At 41.3% G+C, this 20,076-nt stretch overlaps 1 protein-coding gene across 5 annotated transcripts in view; it reads right to left on the bottom strand.

The window, feature by feature from the left end:
- The window catches only part of plxna1b (plexin A1b), a 176,519-nt gene that overhangs the window by 105,062 nt on the left and 51,381 nt on the right, over nt 1–20,076 (bottom strand). The window lies entirely within an intron of this gene.

Here is a 20,076-nt window from a genome sequence, read left to right as displayed (position 1 = left end):
CGTGCCATGTCTGAATGTTCTCACTTGAGTTTACAGGTGATGTGGTACATGATCTGTAGGTCTGGCGGAATTTCTGCCATTAGCTTGACACAGTTCGACTGTATTATTGTTTGTCCAGCAGGAGGAACCCTGTTGATCTTGGCAGCAGGATAACTGTTTTTCCTGAATGTTGGATGGAGAATTTGTGATGGATGAGATTAAAGTTATTTCTGCAGAGTCTGGATGGGAAGAAGGGTGTTTTAATAGTTTCAAAATGAAGATGTGATGAAGTATTTACTTGGCAATGAGTAAACTTAAAGAACTGAATTTTTGAAAGAACATATATGGCAGAGTTAGTTTTTTTTGTATTTTTAAGTGATCTAGCACTATGACTGTTCGATATAACGATATATATCGGATGACAATATGAAAATGTCTATCGTTGTATTTTACGCTATCGTTTGCTTCGCGGTGTCGCAAAATCAACTGTTTACGGCAATATTTTTTCATTGTTTTAATGGTCACTGTATAATTTTCCAAAGTTCTCTCTTCCTCTTATATTTAATATAGCCACACTACAGACGGACAAGCCATTGTTTTTAAGCGGTGTCCCTAGCATCAACGACGGTAAAACGATCGCATGGCTCCGCCGTCCGCATATTTATTTTCCACACAAACCTTTCACAATAAAGCTGAAGATCTTGTTCAGATTTTTCAAAATAAACTGAATCACGTGAAATAGAATGCAGAGTGTTTACGCATGAAAAGCTAAAAAGAGCAGTCAGGTGTTAAAAAACTAAAGCTTAGAACAGGCTTTTCCCCGCAGCACACCGTGTAATAAATACTCACAAAGAAAATTGAGGCCGTTTCAACTTATGTAACACTCGACTCCAGGTACACGACGCCCAGCGGAAAACACTTCACGCAAGTCGACTTGCCCGAGATTCACAGAATTAGCTGAAAATGTAAAATTTTTGTGATATACATCGTTATCGGGATGATAAATGTCTTATATCGGGATATGAGATTTTATCGCACAGCCCTCTCTAGCACTGCTGTTTCCGTTAAGTGAAAGGAACTCATGCTCTTTCTCCACCCAAGCAAAGACAACATTGGGTTCTGTCTGAAACCCAAAGCCTGACACAGCAGTATGGTGAGATCAAACTGAAACATTAACTTTCCCCAACCAGCTTTTATACCATCATCTCTCTTTTCCCAGGTGAGGCCACCCACTTTTCCCCCAGATTACTAACTCTTGTTTGGGGATAAGCCAGAGAAGAATGTCCCTGGCTTGGGTTTAGCCCTGCTGTTGGGAATTCACCTCTGAAATTAAAGGAGGAGAATGCAAGAAGAACTGGGAAGGCTGCCACAAGCAAGAGTCAGAGCAATGTGCCTCCCAATACACCCCTTCAACACTTTTTCTTTCACCGATTCATCTCTGTGTTGTTCATTCAGCGCTTTCTCTCTTTACATTTTTATTTCTCACTCCATCTCATAGCTTTGTTCCCGTTAATTTCCCCAACTCCCTCCCTGCTGGACCATTCTGCACTCCTAGTGTGCCGTAATGGCCCATAGGGAAAGCCTTGGCTGCTGCCCACCAAATACAACAAGCATGACTGATTCAAGAGCCAAACGACTGGACTGGACTGGACTGGACAGAGCGGAGAGGAAATGTTGTTCTCTATCTGAATATGAGGGGGGGCTGTGGGCGTGTAACTCCAATAAAAGATGAAATGAAACAATTAAACAACTCAAGGATCTGAAAGAGAGAAGTCGAGACAAAAAAAAAAAAAAAAAAACTAAGGCAAACCAAACACAAACACACATGCACACACACCTATACCTCAACATTATTTAAACACTACACCGTTATGTGTGTGAGAGCAACAGAGGAGAGGGGCAGAGAAGTAGAAAACACACAGTGACATTTACCAGATGGGCATGTGTAGAGGCACACACGCTGAAACAACTAGCTACTTGATCCTTTATATTATACATTAAATGACACCAGTGGAAACAGGATGAGGATGATACATTTTTGACATTTCCTCCATCCTAGACTGCAAAACGTTCAAAACATTTTCCCAATATCTTAACATTCTAACTAAAACAATTCAAATTCTCTTGCAAACAGACCATTTTTAGTGCAAATTTCCAACTAAAGCCAACACATAAGTCAGTATGTGTAACAGTAAATAACTACAGTTTGAGGAAAGGAAGTCGGGTTTTTGAAAAGTCAAAGTTTTGCGTTGGTATTTTAAAAAGTTGCTAGGTTTGTTCTCAGTTCCCGTTTGGTAAGTTCTCAGTTGGTTAGTTGGAAAAGCATATTGAACCTTGTTAGAAAAAAACAAAGTCATGTAGACTAATGGCAGAATAAAAGAGAAGGAGAAGAGTAACAAGAAAAGGTAGAAACATTAAAGCACTTGAGATGTTTGCTGAGGGACGGAGAGAGAGGATGGGATGGGAAGGAAGGGTGGGACACCCTCTGCTCAGGAGAAGACAAAGAAGACAGACTTAGCACACTGTAACCACTACACTGTAACACTGTGATTAAATGAACCAAAATACTGGTTGATGACAGCAGCTGTGCTGTCAAATCGGCTACTGGCATTTAAAATGAGTGACGAGTCTGCTGCTGGATATGATTGGATAGCCTATTGGTAATAGCTGTTAATCAATTGGATGATGTAAAAACACCGAGAATTGCCCAAGCTCATCTATACGGGGTGCTGCCCTGTGTTGTAGCACATCACAACAGTGAAGGGGGGTGAGGTAAATATAAAACACCAGAGAGCATATGTTATATTCCTCCCAATGAGAAGAGCTGTAGGGTAATAAATTATTAACGCGCACTTCCCAGTTGATGAAAAGCAATGACAGGTACACACAACCTGGAAGCAAGAACAGCTTTGCTGCCTCTGGACTTTGCTGACTAGACTCCTTGTGATTCTATATGTAGGCTGCAAGCATGGTGTGCTACACTTAAATAACATCTATTAATACCGCCACTGCTCAACTAGAGCCACTTTACACTACTTTATGTAACCACAGAGGGCACAGATAGGGACTGACTATAGCTATATAAGGAAACATAACACACAACAGCAGCACAACAGACTCCACACACTGCCTTTGGTAGGGATGCACCAACCTGACGTTTTGAGTCCAGATACTGATACAGATAGCTTGGCTTTGTGTACCAGTTGACACAGAGCACTGATCTGATACCAGTTTTAAATTAATAAGCTGTTTCTTCACTGAGCCAAACAAACTTATCTTGGCCTGATCTGACTAAAGAATGTGCTCCTAATACACCTCAGGCTTTTTTCCATGTTCTTAAGCATAATGTAATCTTGCAGTTTTATGCCAACAAGCAAGAAAAGGCTCTTTTTGGATGTCGTCCACACATGATGCAATGCTCTTTGTATTTTCTGCGCCGTCACTTAAATTCTGACTTTCAGTGATAACCTCTGTGCCAAGTCTGAAGCACTTGTGTGTCTAAATTCCACAAATGCGTGTGTGCGGCCTGCTTTTAAAAGGATTTTCCACTGCAGTTATGACATGTTACTGTGGCTTATTCCACACCACCTCACTAGTATTGTAACTGCATCTCGACTGATTTCTAGATCATCACTTTTTTTCTTTAAAACATGACTTGTCAAATGTCAAATTCTTCGCATCACAATCAGATGTCTTCTATCCTCTGGCAATTCTTTCCTTTCTTTCCAACTTTCCATGTTGAGCCACTTCCAGTCTGGTGACAGGTGGTCACAGCTCATTTAAGAACCTAGCTTATGAAATTAAGCTAACTGGAATCACATGAGTACTCTGCTGTGTTAACAGGGTTTTTTTTTAAGCTATCACATGTGTATTTACGTTTGATGTGATTTCTTTGGCTGTTTCAACTTTGGGTTCTTTTGCACTTTAAATATATTCTCTGATTTGTAGCTTTGTTGGTCCTATATAAATATCATTAGATATTTAAGTAATACTTATGAGTACAGTCACTTCTGTAATATAATACAAGTATTATGTACAAACACAAAAACACAAGCCAGCAAGCAGGCTCAGATACACTCCAGGCATGCCATAGAAGCAGTGCTTGAGCAGCTGGTGCGACCAGGTGGAAGACAGATGCCCCGCCTCTGGTTTGGCCTATAGCCATGGTAACAAAATGGGGCCTGACCAATGGCTGCAGTCTCTCAGGAGAAGGTTGGGAGGGGTTTGGTTGACACCCAAAGCTATCCAGATGATATGGCCCACCCACGTTCAACCACATTGCTGCCAAATTATGACAATTAGAAGCTGTAAATGACTTTCTCTATCCTTCTGTGGGTGCCTAATTTCATCCAGGGCTGGGCTACAGTCATACAATTACTATGAACAGATTTGGCAACATTCATAAACACAGGGGCAGTACTAAGCAAACAAGAAAGTTATTGTTTGACAACTTTGTTCTTGTTCATCAGTCTTTTGTTTCAAAATGTTTGTTCCCACATGAAGAAAACTGAGTTTATGTGATTTGCAGCACCCAAAACCAGAGCTACAATATTATCTTCAAAGGCCTGAACTTAAAGCAGTCACACAGGGTCAAAGAACAAAACAGGCAGAAGGGCAGTGATGAAAACAGAGGATAAAAGGAGGATGAGGAAAAAAGAAAGTTCAAGAGAAATTTAGTGAGAGCGCTTCTGATACCAATGGTTACTGGCTGTCATTTACTAACACATTATCTGTGCATGACTGTTCTGCTCTGTTTCAATGAGGTGTACAAACAAAGGCAAACACAGAGAGAAAGAAACAGAAGAATGGATCTAAAGCTGTGGTTAGCAAGAGCAAGAAAGAGGAAGGACATAAGAAAGTCATGGTTTAACAAAATTATATAAAGTGTGAAAGAGCTGATGACGAGACACTGGTGATTAGTCACTGTAAACCAACAACAGAGTTGCAAAAGGATCCGAGCAGTGACAAAGACTAATCTAAATTCAGCTCTCTTCTTTTTGCCTCCTGGCAGCTTTGACCAGAATTCCAAACCTTTAACCTGCATGGAGTGGAGTTTATTTACTCAAGGACATCCTTTACCTCTATCCAGGCAGGGGGACGTTTTATTCGTGTTCCATGTTCCAGCTCCAGCTAAACTTTACTGGTAGTACAACAGGTATATTTAAAAGTGCTTGAATGTTCATCTTCTGTACCTACTTGTACAGGGTTGCAAGAGAGCCAAGTGCAACCAAACAGTGTCATCAACAGACTGCATGCCACTGATTGGGCAGGGAGCAAACTCACTGGATGAGTCATGGGAATGACCTCTTCACAAGAATCAAACTCACCAATTTTTTAAACCTGGGAATGAGGGACGAGGTGCAGGCATTTTTATAAATGGTGGCTTGGTGGTTGTGTTGTGTTTGTGTTGCAAACAAATGACTTCACGGGACTCCCTGCGCACATTGAGGTGGGACTCAATTATAATAGAAACACAACCAAAACAGAGTAGAGTCAAGTCAAGTATGTGCTGGTGGAAAAGACACATAAGGGAACTTACAGCACAAGCATGTGTCATGTTTTAACCAAATACAGTGAAATTGAGGATTTTCATTCAGTTTGCTGATTCTTACGACATTTCCCTGCAGGCTCTCACTTGTTAGTGGGCTAAGAAACTGTTTGGCAATCACGCTAATTTTAGTTTAATTACAGAATTTAGTAGTGTGGTAAAAGCCCAAACCCCAGGCTGTGGTTACATGCAGCACTTCCTTTTCCTCATCCAAATCAACAGTTCAAGCAGAAATACATGCAGACAACTCAATTCCACGTCCATATGTATATCTATATATAGCTATCCATCTATCTATCTATATCATCATCTGTGTACACAATCTAAATATAACTCCGTTGACGTAAACAGGGGGTAAATCTTATTCAGCTTGGGATGGTGAAATTCCAACACAAACACACACACAGTGCTGGCACTGTAACAACACTGTTGGACTTAAGTTTAACACTTGATGTAATGGCTTAGGCAACAGGATACTGTAGTACACTATCAGCATCTGAAGAAACACCTCCAGCGCCCGTGTTTGTTTTTATGCGTTTCCCTGACAGAGCAGAGTCCGACATGTGTTACTGGACATTAAATCACCACTCCCTGCCTTCTTACTCTTCACTTTGCTTTCCAACAGCTCTCTCCCATTTCCTTCTGCAGGACAGTTTGAATAAAATCAAGACAAAGAGCAGAGGAAAGTGAAAAGTGTGAATTAAAATGTAATGCTCTGACAAAAAAAAAGGTTAAGTTAGCGAGAAGGCTGCCCTGGGAGCAAAACAGGCGAGAGGAGAAGAAAGCACAGCAAAGTTTCCAGACAGTCAGCTGAGTGCACTGGACTGTCACAAGACTGCTTTTTATAGAAGTACTCTTTATTGTGTCGTACTCTCCAACACACACACACACACTTAGCTTATCCTTTTCCTTTCTCCAAGTGCACCCCACACAGAGAGGACGTGTGTATGAGAGGAGGAAGTTGTTCATATAGAAAGAGGAAATCCTTCATCCTAGATTTCTCACATATGTAAAACCACAAACACATGAACAGACAATTGCACAGGCAATCAAAGAGATCAGCCCTGCCCGGAGTTGCTGTTATTTATATAGCCACACACACACACACACACACACACACACACACACACACACACACACACACACACACACACACACACACACACACACACACACACACACACACACACACACACACACACACACACACACACACACACACACGACACCATTCCAGCTGTGCTAACTTGAGTTGAAGCCAGAGAAATTAAATGTCCACTCTCTCCCACAGTTTATGGCAAATTGATGTGATTAGATTAACTCAAAATCGAAGCGAATTACAGTGAAAGTGAGGCGCTAATATAGCAACCAATCAGCTGTTTACACTCAAACACACAACTATATGTACAAAGAGCATCCAAATACTCAATATGTAACTCAACATGGGCGGCTCTTACGCAAGTTAATTGAATTCTTCTTCTTCTTCTAACCCTTTCTCTCCTTTACAAAACTACAAAAACACAACAGACGCTAACAATTTCCTCAAAGGGTAACCACACTTTGCTATTAGCTCATTAAGAATGAGCCCACATGCTTGCTTACTCACTCTCTCCACTCAAAAGTAGAAAAATTCACATCCCAACAGACCCAGACATGCATATACAGAGAAAACACACACACGCGCACGCATACATACACCATTAAGCAGCAGCATGGGTGCTCAGCAGGAGTTAGAGGACAATTAAAAAGCTCAATTAAACTTATATTCTTACTTTGAGAAATACGCATGTTACAGATGGTGTGGCATGCTCTCTTTGCGTTTAAAAACACACTTTGGTGCTTTCCTCCTGGGAAAAATAGCAGGAGGGATGTAGAGAAAGGAGGGAGAGATTTGATGTAAATACGTCTAATGGTTCTGTGTTGAGATAAGTGCCTGATGAAAATGTATCCCACATCCTTGAAATGCAATACTGCTGATACTGATATGATATTACACGTTTTCACAAGGCAATTCACTTCTATGGCTCGAAACCCCTTCAGTAATGTTTGTTCACTCAGTGATTATAGCTGGAGATAAAGTGTTTGTGTTTTTCCACAGAGACATTCACAAGCTTGTTTTCCCCCCTTTCATGTATCATTTCCTCTTTCGGGCCATATTTACAGGTCTGCCTCTGAAAACTGTGCCCATTCGCTAGGCGTGCTTGCATACCCCCTTCCACCTCTCACACCATTTCCAGTAAAAACAAATATCACAGTCCCATTGTCTTCCTATCCTGCATCCTCCATCCAGAGCCAAGTCTGTTAAGTTAGCCAGCACAGGAATCTGCTGTTCGTACGTGTGTACTTGTGAGGTCACAAATTTAGAATACACAATACCTTCCTGTTCATAGAAGTCAAAAGACACACAATCTCACGCACAGAAACACACGCGTGTGCAGGAGGCAGATGGTCCAACCTGTAGGTTTTCCACGGCCCATTTGTGGAAGGGTAATGCTTCACTATCCACCCTAACCGACTGCGTGCACACACATAAAAATACACACTCACTCACACATGCAGAGAGGCCAATAAATCCAAACCAGCACAATACAACCCCCGCAACGGACATGGCAGAAGCAATAGCTAATGCCAGAGAAAACATTTCCAAGAGTTCATCTGGAGGTAAACTTGATTCCTGCTCACAGAAGGGCATGCGATGCAGTTCTTCAACAAAGGAGCAACTTGGCAGCATAGTAAAGACTTTATTTTGGCCAATCAAACTGACAACCTCTCCAAATTTAATTGTTAAGGCAAGTAATTAAATCTGCCAGGATCATTTAAACCTCAGCTTTTCTCTAACGGTTAAATGTATCATTATTTATGTTTGATTATTAAGCACTGCTTCTGTAACATTCATGAAGTTATAGAAGTTTACAATGAACTTTGCTCTTTATCAGAGTATTTAGCACTTGTACCCTCTTGTGGTTGTAGCTACAGACCCACATTTTTAAGGGTGAGCTCACATCTTTTTAGCTGTTTAAAATTTTCAATCACTTCTATTCAGTGACTTTAATGCTGTATAAAAAGCTAAAATCCATGTCTCATTTTCAAAGGCCTGAAAATCATCACAAAGTCTGCGCTGTTTATAAAACAGAGCCATCAATGCAGCACAACTGATTCTTGTCCTTTGTTTTAGGTCCCACGTTAATTAACATTTCAAGCTTGTGTAATGTTTACTGTTCATGAGACAAACTCAACCAGTAAAATAAAAGTAGGACCAGAGTCTTGTCCTGTGGATTATTGCTACACATGCATTGTTAAAAACTGAAAGCCTTATATCTCGTGGGAGTCAATGATTCACAAATCCCAAGCTTGTGGTCAAAAGCTGTCCAAGTACGAAGCTCTGACAAACATCAGATGGTATTTGCAAATTTAACAATATCTCCCTCTAACCAAAAATAAGTCTTCCACTCTGTTTCTTTTTTCTTTCTAAAATGATGGTCACACTAACAGCTAACTGATCGTTTGTAGCAGTTTATTGGTGCGATCTCAGAGATGTAGCCTCAATTTTCACCATCACCTTGCTTTATAAACATGCTTTTATTTTCGGTCTCTAGCCTTCCTAAAATCTTAACCCCGGTCTGCAGCCCACTGCGGCCTGAGAGAAATAGCGGTGAACACACACACTCTCATCCAGACGTTCACATTTTCATGCACGCAGGCACATGTGGAGCAATTTGCATTTTCACACCCACAAATGCAAGTGCAAGAACTGTGACACACACACGCACAAGCGAACACATACACAGAGAGAGAGTGCTAACTCAGAGCTGGAGTTGAGAAGTCCCAGTGGGAAAAGCCACTTTCCGGAACATTTTACCCAATTTGCATTGCTCCTGGCTCAATCGCTCTCTCTGAGGAGATGACTTGGGAATTGAGAACAAGTCAGAATGTGTGTGTGTGTGTGTGTGTGTGTGTGTGTGTGTGTGTGTGTGTGTGTGTGTGTGTGTGTGTGTGTGTGTGAGAGAGTAAACGTATGTATCTCCTCCAAGTGTAGGGAGGAGAAAAAACAAAAATTGGTGTGTCAGTAAAGTCAGCACAAGAGAAATATGCATTTAAGTGCAAAAGAAAAAGCTTGTTTGGGCATTTTAAACACTGAATACCCACTTGTTCAACTATTTCTTTCATCTACCTAAGCACTCAGTTAGTCAATACTCTATTTATTTCAAACTCTTTCACTGAAGTATGCAGGTCAGGTCTGACTGCTAATGAAATTGGCTCTATATAACTGTGCTTCAATGAGAGCGTGTACATGACAAGTGTTATATACACAGCATTTACAGACTTCACTGGATGTGAATCAAAAGTCTACACTTTAGTACACCACCTCATGTTTTGGTCAACACCTAAGCTTTCATAACATGAGGATATGGCCTTTTGTGGCTTGTAGTCTACTGGGGACCCTGCATTTCTAAATCTGTTCCTCACAAACAGCCTGAGAGGGAGATGCAGGAGCAATGCCTTAGAGACGTGATGCAATGAGGAGTCAGAGATGCAAGCAATCAGTCTGATTAAGAGTGTGTGTTTTGTGTGTGAGTGTTGCCTCTCCTCACATCTCCTCTCTCTTTTGTTCCAGTTGTAATCCCTCACTTGCCTGTGAGGTCTGACATCATGTTATCTGGTTAGGTATACAAGGTAAAGAGAGGTTCAAAATAAACATGTCTACTTGAAGAATAAGACGACGATGAGGTACAGATTATTTATAAAATGAGAACTGTTGAACTCCTGCAGCTGTGTGTTGCCAAATTCCACTGAAAGAGGAGTAAAAAGCAGGGATTTAGACACATTTCTGCCACTTTCACGCTGAGTGAATAGTAAACTTTCAGCAAATGACCAACATTTTTAAAATCAATCCACATTACTGTGTACAATACCTCTCACCAGGTCTTTACTTTCTGACCCTGGAGGTCGCTAACAATTACAATGCTACTTTTTATCAGAAGGAACGATCGAAAGCTAATTTCCCTTAAAGCCTGTCTCTTAACTCTAATCACCCGGAGGGACAAACAATAGCCAGGAGCTCTGAAGTACAACCTTCTCCCAGATTAACTCACCTCAGGACCTTTCCAATAACTCTAAGTGGCTTTGTCTCATTAATGCACTATTTGGTTCTTAGTAATAGCCGTTTTAAGCTATTTTCCACCAATTGCAACAGCGTGGCTTTCCAAGCTCCTCAAACAAGCTTGTGAGTCCGTTGGTCTGTTTGTAATCTTGCAGAATGTTTATGCATGGTGGAAAATTTGTGGGGGACAAGTTCTCTTAATTTAATAACATTAAAGCTGTGCATGATACATTTACAGAACTACAACACTTGGGATTAGAATAAAGGTCTAAATAAAGGGTGATGAAAGCAGTGGGCCCAACAGGTCCATGGCCCCTTTACCACTGACAGGCCCTATCACACAACTCAATTTTGGTGTATTTATAACTTCCCTTATTAAATACGAAGTATAATAATGGGTGTAGTCTGAGAATTCGCTTGCATCTGGTGCGATCTCATTTGTGTTAGGCAGGAATCTCTGTGCCATGACAGTGATTAAAGGAGCAGGAAGTCTGAGCCAGTTAACAGCCATACCAAGCCAAGTGGGATGGTAATACACCATTAATGTTGTTGTGTGTCTGGGTACCGTTTAAAGTTTAATTACAAAATATTCCTAAGTACTATTCTAAACACAGTTGCCTTTTAAACAACATGGTATACAAAGAAATGTGTATGTCAACCTTAGTGTGACAGTCGGTGAAGGATCTGTGTAATAAACATTATATTGTAACCTACAGCATTGATGTCAAATCATACTGTGAGCTTCCTTCACACACACGTGCACAGCGTTGCAGAAATTTCCAAAGGTGAGTAGGGTACAATTGCAGCTGTGCCCGTTACTGCACATGAACTTTATCTGGCTTCTCTCTGTCTTTCCAACACACTTTATTCCCACCGGCAGTCTTGACCCTCTTGCCTCCTCTTCACTCCACTGCATTACTAAATGCAGCCATTTTTGCTCCCCTAGGGCCCATGATAGAGCTTTGGTCGCCTCCTGGCCACATTAATACCACTAGGAGTGTAATGAAACTATGGATTTTCCATCGGAGCTCTGACACTAACTGCCTGTTTGCTGTGCATCCACTCTGTGCTGTGCTGTTCTCCACTGTACATGTACAGAGGAGAGATTTCCCCAACAACAACAGCTCATTGTTGTTTTTTTTCTTTCTGGAAAATGTTTTTCAACTGGATGGCATTATACTAAAAGTCAAATGAGTTACTGGCAAGCTTTTAACAGATGTTAAAAGAAGTTTGTGTAAGATGTATTTTTACAGCAAAATTTTAATAATAATAAAAAAAACTTGTAGTTGTAAGCAGATGTACTATCAAAGCAATGAAGTGTAGAATGAATCCTTTCCACAGCCACAGTGCATGAATGAACACACACACACAAACATGAAGACAGACTGAACATGCAGAAGGAGTTAATGAGTGTGTGTGTGTGTGTGTGTGTGTGTGTGTGTGTGTGTGTGTGTGTGTGTGTGTGTGTGTGTGTGTGTGTGTGCGCGCATGTGTGTGTTGCCTCTGCAATTTTATTTCTCCCTCGCACATCCCTCTCTCTCCTTACACACACAAATGCACACAGGGGTAAACATGACCTACAAGCCCACTTATTTCCAACCCCAGCTGAAACTGCATTCCCACTGTTGTGGTGCACAACTCTAACATTCAGCAACATTGCAGCAACCCAGTTTCAGTGTTGTGGCTGCGTTGAAATCCCATGGCTGAATCACAAACATCAATGCTCCCTGTGACTCTCTCTCTCTCATCGTTCTTCTTCCTCACTATTGCCAACCGTGGCTGCCCTGACTACTGTTGCCATGGCAACCGAGGAGCAGGCCCAGCGCTGAGGGATTTGGAGACAAGTTGGAGTAAAGACCTCTATGTTATTGGAGCCTTATTATTGGGTGTGCACTTGTGTGACTGTGCTTATTGTTGTATGCTCAAAATGCTCTGATATCTTCTGTACGATAATAAAATGGGGCTCTCGTGGGACCACGAAAGCCATAGCCTGCCACTGCAAAGCAGGATAAATATCAACTAAAAGGAGCATGGAAAGCTAAACAACACAGTACACGTATATTAGTCCATCACTGATTTAACTGCAAAAGAGCAGTTAAAGAGAATATAGCTAACCAAAGAAGTCTGTGTACCCACAATCTCTGTCCGTTCCCTCTCTTAAACACCCCGTGTACTGGCCGTATCAATTCCAAGGTTATCAGTAATCCAATAGGTTTCCCTGGAAGCAGGCGGTTTTCCAGAGACACAGTCAATATCCTGAAAGTAGAAACATCCGGAAGGGATTCCTACCAAGTGTTCATTCTCTTTCTCACTTTCTCAGTGACAAGACTACCTTTTTGTACTATTCTGCCCCCCCCCCCCATTTCTTTTTTTATCTTGAGAACAAATTTTTCATTGACATTCAAAGAGCAGTGCATACCGTGACATGCAAACATTTTGAGACAAACACCAGCACACACATATACACAGGAAAGCAGAGAAGATCTACAGACAGGAAAACACTCTCCAGTGCCACACGGCAAAAACTGTCAACCATTCCTTTAAAGCACACACACGCAGACACACAGCAAGGTTAAAGTGAGAGGTTGTGGTGTTATTTCTGGGCCACTGGTTCACTGCCAGTGACCCATAAATAAGACAGCACATGGCTCCTATGGATATTACTGCATAGCTGGGAGTCCTCTGGCTATAGCTAGAAGTGGATACGGACTCCTGATGATCCATTTAGGATGGGTTTGCACAGACTGAAGCTCAGCTCTTTACTGATGACAAACAATTGAGTCTATATAGGAACTCAAAGATAACTACTTTAAACCATAAACTTTATATAAAAGATGGTGTTGTCATGGTGGCTATGCCCAAGTGGTTAGTGAAGTGCAGCATTTCAGCGGTTGCCCTGTTGTTGTGGTCAATCCAGATGTTACAGGCAAGGGATGAATCTGCCTGAGAAACTCAGCTGTCAAATCATGAAGTAGCTTTAATAGTTCCTATTTGGCAGACTGGGGAGCTACAATCATGTTTTGCATACAGTCTATGGTCCACGTGATCTTTAGCTCATTTACAGTAGAAAAAGGCAAGAAAACTGCACATGAAATATTTACACAATGCTTTTTCCTATGAACCTCTGTTGCTAGAGTACTTTCAGAGTGTGATGCATGTCTTTTTACATATGGGGGCTTGTGCTCATGGTTCCTTCCTGTTTTTCCAATTGTGTGTGCATCTGTGCCTGCCTTCATTAAAGACTGAATGTGTACAATGTGTGTGTGTGTAGCTGCTCTCTGAGGACCCCGCTTGCGGTACTTTAATTAGCCTAATCCAACAGCAACACATGGATGGAGGAGCATAGTAGGAGAGGGATGCGAGGGTGGTTGGAGGGCATGAGGTGGCAGACAGAACAAAATCTCTCTCCCTCTCCATACCATTTGTTACTCCCCCTCCAAAGAACACAACATGCACACACCTCCATCTTGGCTCTTGGCAGTGCAGTTGCTGGCCAGGCCATTGTAAAATCCACAGGGAGGGGGAAACGGTCTTTGAAATGGCCACATGGGCTTCTGGAGGCCAGCTATACCATTCCCAGGGAGACAGCATTCAAACCATAGCCACGCTAAATGACCAATTAAATATAATAGCGAGGGCTTAATTGGTGTTAGCCAATTTAGAATGACACTGTGCAATTAATGTTATAGAGAAGATATAGAGACGACTGTTGGGAGTGTCTGTGTACATTGGTATGCTAATTCAGCAACCCCCACCAGTCTTTGTGTCTAAGACCATTTTAGCAAGAAAAGGGATAGATGGAATTGTGCAAGAAAGGAGGGCGGCAGGGGGTGTAAAGAAGGTAGATGAAGTGAGATAAGTTGGGAGGAGTAAAAGAATGACTGCTGGGGGAGAGTGGGTGGGGAGCAAGGGAGAGAGTGAAAGAGGGGGGAGTGAACAAAATTAAAAGAAAAAAAAAAAACAAGATGCACAAACAAATGCTAGCCTTGGGAATAGATGCAATCAGCTCAGTCAGTCAGCTAATGACCAATTCCATGGAGAAAAGTGAGACGGAGAAAGACCGATAGTGTGAGTGAAGCAAAGACAGAGAACAGAAGGACTAAATGGAAAGGACAAGAAGTGCAAGAGGAACAAGAAAAACATGGAAAAGGGAGACTAATTAATCAGGTTGAAACATTTGAATTTAATAAATGGATGGATAAATTACCAAAAGGAGACAATTGCATAATTTGGATATGGGATTAAAAGAGGGAATATAAGGACATAAAGTGCCTCACCATTCTTAAAGACTTAGCTGGTGGAAATGTTAAGTCACAAGGTCAGCTACACCAGTAATAGGGCTTTTTTTCTAGCTCCAGTAATACTAATAAGAAGACCCTAGATATAGTGGAACAAGAGTTGGTCCTGAAACTGAAATAAGTTCACTTTAGCCAGCTGTTACTCTAAGAGACTGGGCAGAGGGCATAAGACCAGTGCGGGGAATTGGCTTTCTGCTTGGCTATCACATACTCTTACGCTAACAGGATTACCCACAGGGTGAGTGCAGTATGGCCAGAAGTGGTCATGAGGCGAGTGGTCTGAAAGCAGGCAGGCTTGGGGCAAGATACAAAGCCAGCTAACACTGTGACAAGGTTTCAGGCTCAAGCTATTACCCCTGGGGGGGCACAGGACAGAGGGATAATTAGTTAGACAGCGGGAGATGCCATCATGCTGTGTGAGAAGGATAAACGCAGGGAGCTGTTGAATTTGGACTTGTTTTTGTTCGTGTATCTCAAAAGTATTTTGAAGTGTGTGCGTTTAAAAAAAAAAAAAAAAAAAAAAAAAAAAACAGAGACAGAGACAGACCCAGTGTTAATTTCATGGCCTTGAAGTGCTACTAAAGCCTACAACGTCCATTTGATGTCACACACTTCAGAAAAAGACATTCACAAATTACAGTAACAGAATTTGCAGTCACCTCATACAACACTGTATGCAAATATACGCAGGTGAGTGTGAATGCAAATGTGTGTTTGTTTCCCTACTCACAAATGTTAATCATCTTAACGTCACTAAACCACAGGAACTAATCAAAAACAATCTATTAAGAATCTATTAGCTTTGCAACGTGTAATCTGATAAGCCTGCTACAGTTGTTTCCCATAGGAGGCTGCGTGCATGAGTGTGTGCACGGCAGTGCCATTTGCATTCTTCACAGTAGATTAGCCAATTTGATAGTAACTCATATATTTACACTCATCATTTGGTGTAATGGAGATGGAAAAGAATCCTTGTATTATCTTTTTTATTTTTATTTTTTTTTTTTTCCTCAGAGAAGCATCAAAGTGCTGTGCCTCCTTCCATTATGTGTCCTACTTCTGTGTCAGGGTATCCATCCATAAACAGTTGCTGATTTCTTCCATTTAATGGCTAAGAGGTTAAGCTTCCACATGTGGCTGTAATGGGGTTGTGGTGAGCTGTGTAGCGAGTTGAAGACAGTCTCTTTTAAAACCAGGAACATACATACTGTGAGCTGCTGTGTTTAATTGGAAAGGAATGAGCGTATGAGACACCGTGTGACTGTGACTGTATGAGAAATATAGCCTCCAAAGGTAATCTTTGCCTGCTGTGTCACTCATGACCAAACCTCCGGACACTGTGCTGTCCCAGTGTGTTTCCAAGTTGGTATATACCTGCATGAATGGGCTCATTTTACCTTTCAGTATGAGCTATGACATTCCCTCTAGTGCGTGTGTGTGTCCTGTCAGAAATAATGACACCATGAGTCCTGGCATTGTGCCATCCACCAGGTGTGCTCTTGGCTGTATCAGCTGCCATAGACAGAGCTCTGCTATAATTCTATGGAACTGATGCCTTAAAGAAAATCATTATTTGCTGGAAAAAATACACTAAGCACATCAACAGTATACTGTGATTTTCACTATTGTACAGTAAAACTGAGTGCAATTTTAAAAAGTGCATGTAACTTTCACACACACATATCATATGGAGAGTGGGGACTCTTTGATGTTCCACCCCGAGATGCCTAATGGAGATGACCTAGAAACAGGCTGGCCTCGTCCTCACTTGGATCATGTGAGCATCCCAGCTTGCATCCAGACTCTTCTAATCTTCCCTTAAAAATGGATTCTAGCGTGGTGCATTTATAATTCATCTCCCTTGCTCTCTCTTTTCATTCTGTATCCCTTTCTCTTGGCTTTTTCCCCACTCTCATCTACTCCCCACTTTGGCTCATTAACCCCTGGTAGTAGCGAATTGTGGAGAGAACGCAGAGGTAGTGAATGAGTGCTGTGCAGTGCAGTCACACACAGTTGAACTGAGCTAAAATGCATTAGCGCTGAGATTATCAAGGACTGAACCGTTCTCATTTGTGGCATTAGCCTACACAGAAGCCCACTGTAACTTATCTTGTTCTTTAAAAATGATTAGCTTTAAACATTTATTGTAGCTTTGGTTAAAGGACTAGATTGGTGCCAAGATTAAGACACATTTGTTAAGGTTTTGAGAGTGAACTATCAAGTCATATCGCCTCTTAATGTCACCATAGCTTGTTAGGAAGGTAGGAAATATGGCTCGTTATGGCATATGAAGCTCTTGCAGGAAAAAGGTGCAGAATTAGACCCCTGGTTTAATGAGACTGGATGGAATCATGCATGTGTAAAGGATGGTATGGCATTAAATCTTTTAAGAAGACCCCTCATTACTGTCTACCCTTACAATCTAAGTGCTACAACCTATTTTCTGGAGTGGGAAAGAGCGTGTATGTGTGTGCGTGGGCATACGCAAACTTTATACATGCAAACTTCCTGTATATATGTATACTTGTACATATATTTATTTGCATTCGGAGTGCATATGCGCACACTCCTCACTTTAATGAGAGAAAATGATTAGAGAGAAATAGCGATCACTGCCATTTCATCTCAACACATACAAACGCTCAGCTATTATCAGGGAGGGGAATCTTTGATCACAGAAGGAGATAGAAAGAGAATATGTGAGCAGCAGATGAAACAGAGAAAACAAGGCAGAGAACAGAAGCAAAGAGGCAAAGTGAGGAAGCAGTGGATGATCCTGTTACTCACTGTGCTTGTTACACTAGTCAGAGTTGAGGGTTATGGATGAGTTTTAGACATTGTTAGAGCTTATATTATCCAACAGTCAATATGGTTGCTGCTCATACAATGAGCAAAAGCAGAGATAGCAGAAGTGAACAAACCCCGTATATTCACAGTGTGAATCTACAATGACACCCTCCAAAGGCTCGAACGTGTGCAGACGTGTGCGAGAGTGCATTCACGTAAAGATGCTGAACGCTATTGTAGGATGAATATAGTCACATGCAAGGATAACCTACATATGGGAGAAAGACTCAGGCAGGCAATGAACAGAGACAACTGATATCCATTTGCTTGAGCGACAATCTCACAAACACAGACACATTAGCTTAAGCTTGGAGTTTTAGATTGTCAAACATACTTATACAGATGCAGGCAGTGGACAATGAAATAAGACCATATAATGGTCATTACATTACTTTAATAATATGCATATAGCTCAAGTTTCACTCCCCAAAAAACAAAAAAACAACAATAAAATCACCATCTGTGGTCCTCTGAGCACTGTATTAGCCACGGTTAGAATAACAAAGGCAAAATTCATTTGAGGTTGCGTACTAAATGAGCGGTCCTACGGCATATTCCTGGCTCGTCTCACACATTTGTGGCTCAACTGGGCTATTTGGGAAAACACCATTTTACTGTGCTGTCAGGAGAGGGAACAAATTGTAGCAGAAAATGATACATTTAGCTGTTAATATGAGAACATTATGATTAGATTGGAAGACGGATGGCGCGCTGGGAGAGAACTAAATTAGGTGGAAAAACTTGGTGTTAAATGCAAAGTGCAAGTTATCCGTTTTGTCTAGGGAACTTGATCATAACTTCCATAGCCTCTGCCATATCAAATCTCTTTCACAATCAGCTACATCTCCATTTCCTCCGTCGCTTTCTCATCCGCTTCGTGCGTGTTTGTGTGACCCCATGCAGTTGGGTGAACTAATGACCGAGGGCCACCAAGCGCCCGCACAAAGCCGGCCTCTGTGCTCATGCCCGGGCCAAACAACTCGTGGCTTGGGAGGCTGAGCCAAATGATGACACAAACCACAGAAGTCTCTCACTCAGACACTCACACACACACACGAACAAACAAAGTCTATGTACCATATTTTCAGACTGTAATTTTCAGCACATTCTCAATTAAAAGACAACAACACAAATAGAGAATCGGTAAAAGACAGATGTTTATTTCATCATTCCTCCCTGACAAGCAACTACTTTATTTTCAGAATGTGTGTTTTTATTTTATTTATTTATATATAATTGTTTTTTTACTATTTGGGCACTGTCTGCAAAGAGAAGGCTGGAACAACAATTTAAATGCAAAGCACTAAAAACAGCCTCACACACACAAACACATATACACACAGGGGAGTTTGACAGGGCAGCATTATGCACCAGTAGAATAACAATCATCAGTCAATTAGGCCATGACATGGTCTCTTGACGGTGACACCGGCAGCCCCAGTGGAATACATCAGTGACTTCACACAGCAATATACACATACAAATGACAAACTGTCACTTCTTATTAACCCCTGAAAGGCTGTCTCACCGGTGTAGTTACGGCTTAAACCTCATTTCTGCAGTATTATCTTTACTATGATGAAACATTTTTTTGTTATTTTCAATAGGTTAGAAAAATAAAGATACAAGCTTTAGATCATTAGATCACTTTTGGGGATAATCTTTAACACCAAAGAAGTTGGAGCAAGTTTTATGTTACAGTCGCTTGTGTGGGTTAAGTTTTTCTTAAAATTTGACAGTGAGAAATATTATTTAGAACATTTGCTGAGGTAATTTTAGACAAAGCTCAAACTGAAGATGAGACTCAAAGACTCAGAATCTGTAATTCATAAACCTAACTGTGGCTTCATGAGGCCTGCTGTGTGTACAACAGCAACAACATGTGAAATCCCATCTGCCACTTAATGTTTAGATTCCAGCTGCTTAGCTGACGCAGTCTTCCACTTAGCTTTTACAATGTGCTGCAGGGTGACAGAACAAATACTCGGTCATGTTCGCTTTCACATACACCTCAACAGATCCTGTACTGATTAGCTAATGAAAATGCTTACTAGTTGTAGGGTCAAACATGTTATTTTTTGGCTCCAAGACATGCTCTCAAACCATCATCCACTGCACTCTGCTTTGAATATCCATCAGTTTTCTTCCACCTATCCAATTCAGGGTCACAGTGGAGCTGGAACCTTTGCCAGCTGCTTTTCAGCAGTGGGGTACACCCTGGACAGGTCAGGGGATTTTCAAAAAATGATTTCTCATATTCAAAGGATTTTTAAAATGCTATGTTTAAGTTTGTTACATCTATA

Source organism: Neolamprologus multifasciatus, chromosome 5 (genome assembly GCF_963576455.1).
Source record: "Neolamprologus multifasciatus chromosome 5, fNeoMul1.2, whole genome shotgun sequence".
Taxonomy (NCBI): Eukaryota; Metazoa; Chordata; class Actinopteri; order Cichliformes; family Cichlidae; genus Neolamprologus; species Neolamprologus multifasciatus.
The sequence above is the reverse complement of the archived record's forward strand: the minus strand, read 5'-3'. Positions and strand labels throughout refer to the sequence as shown.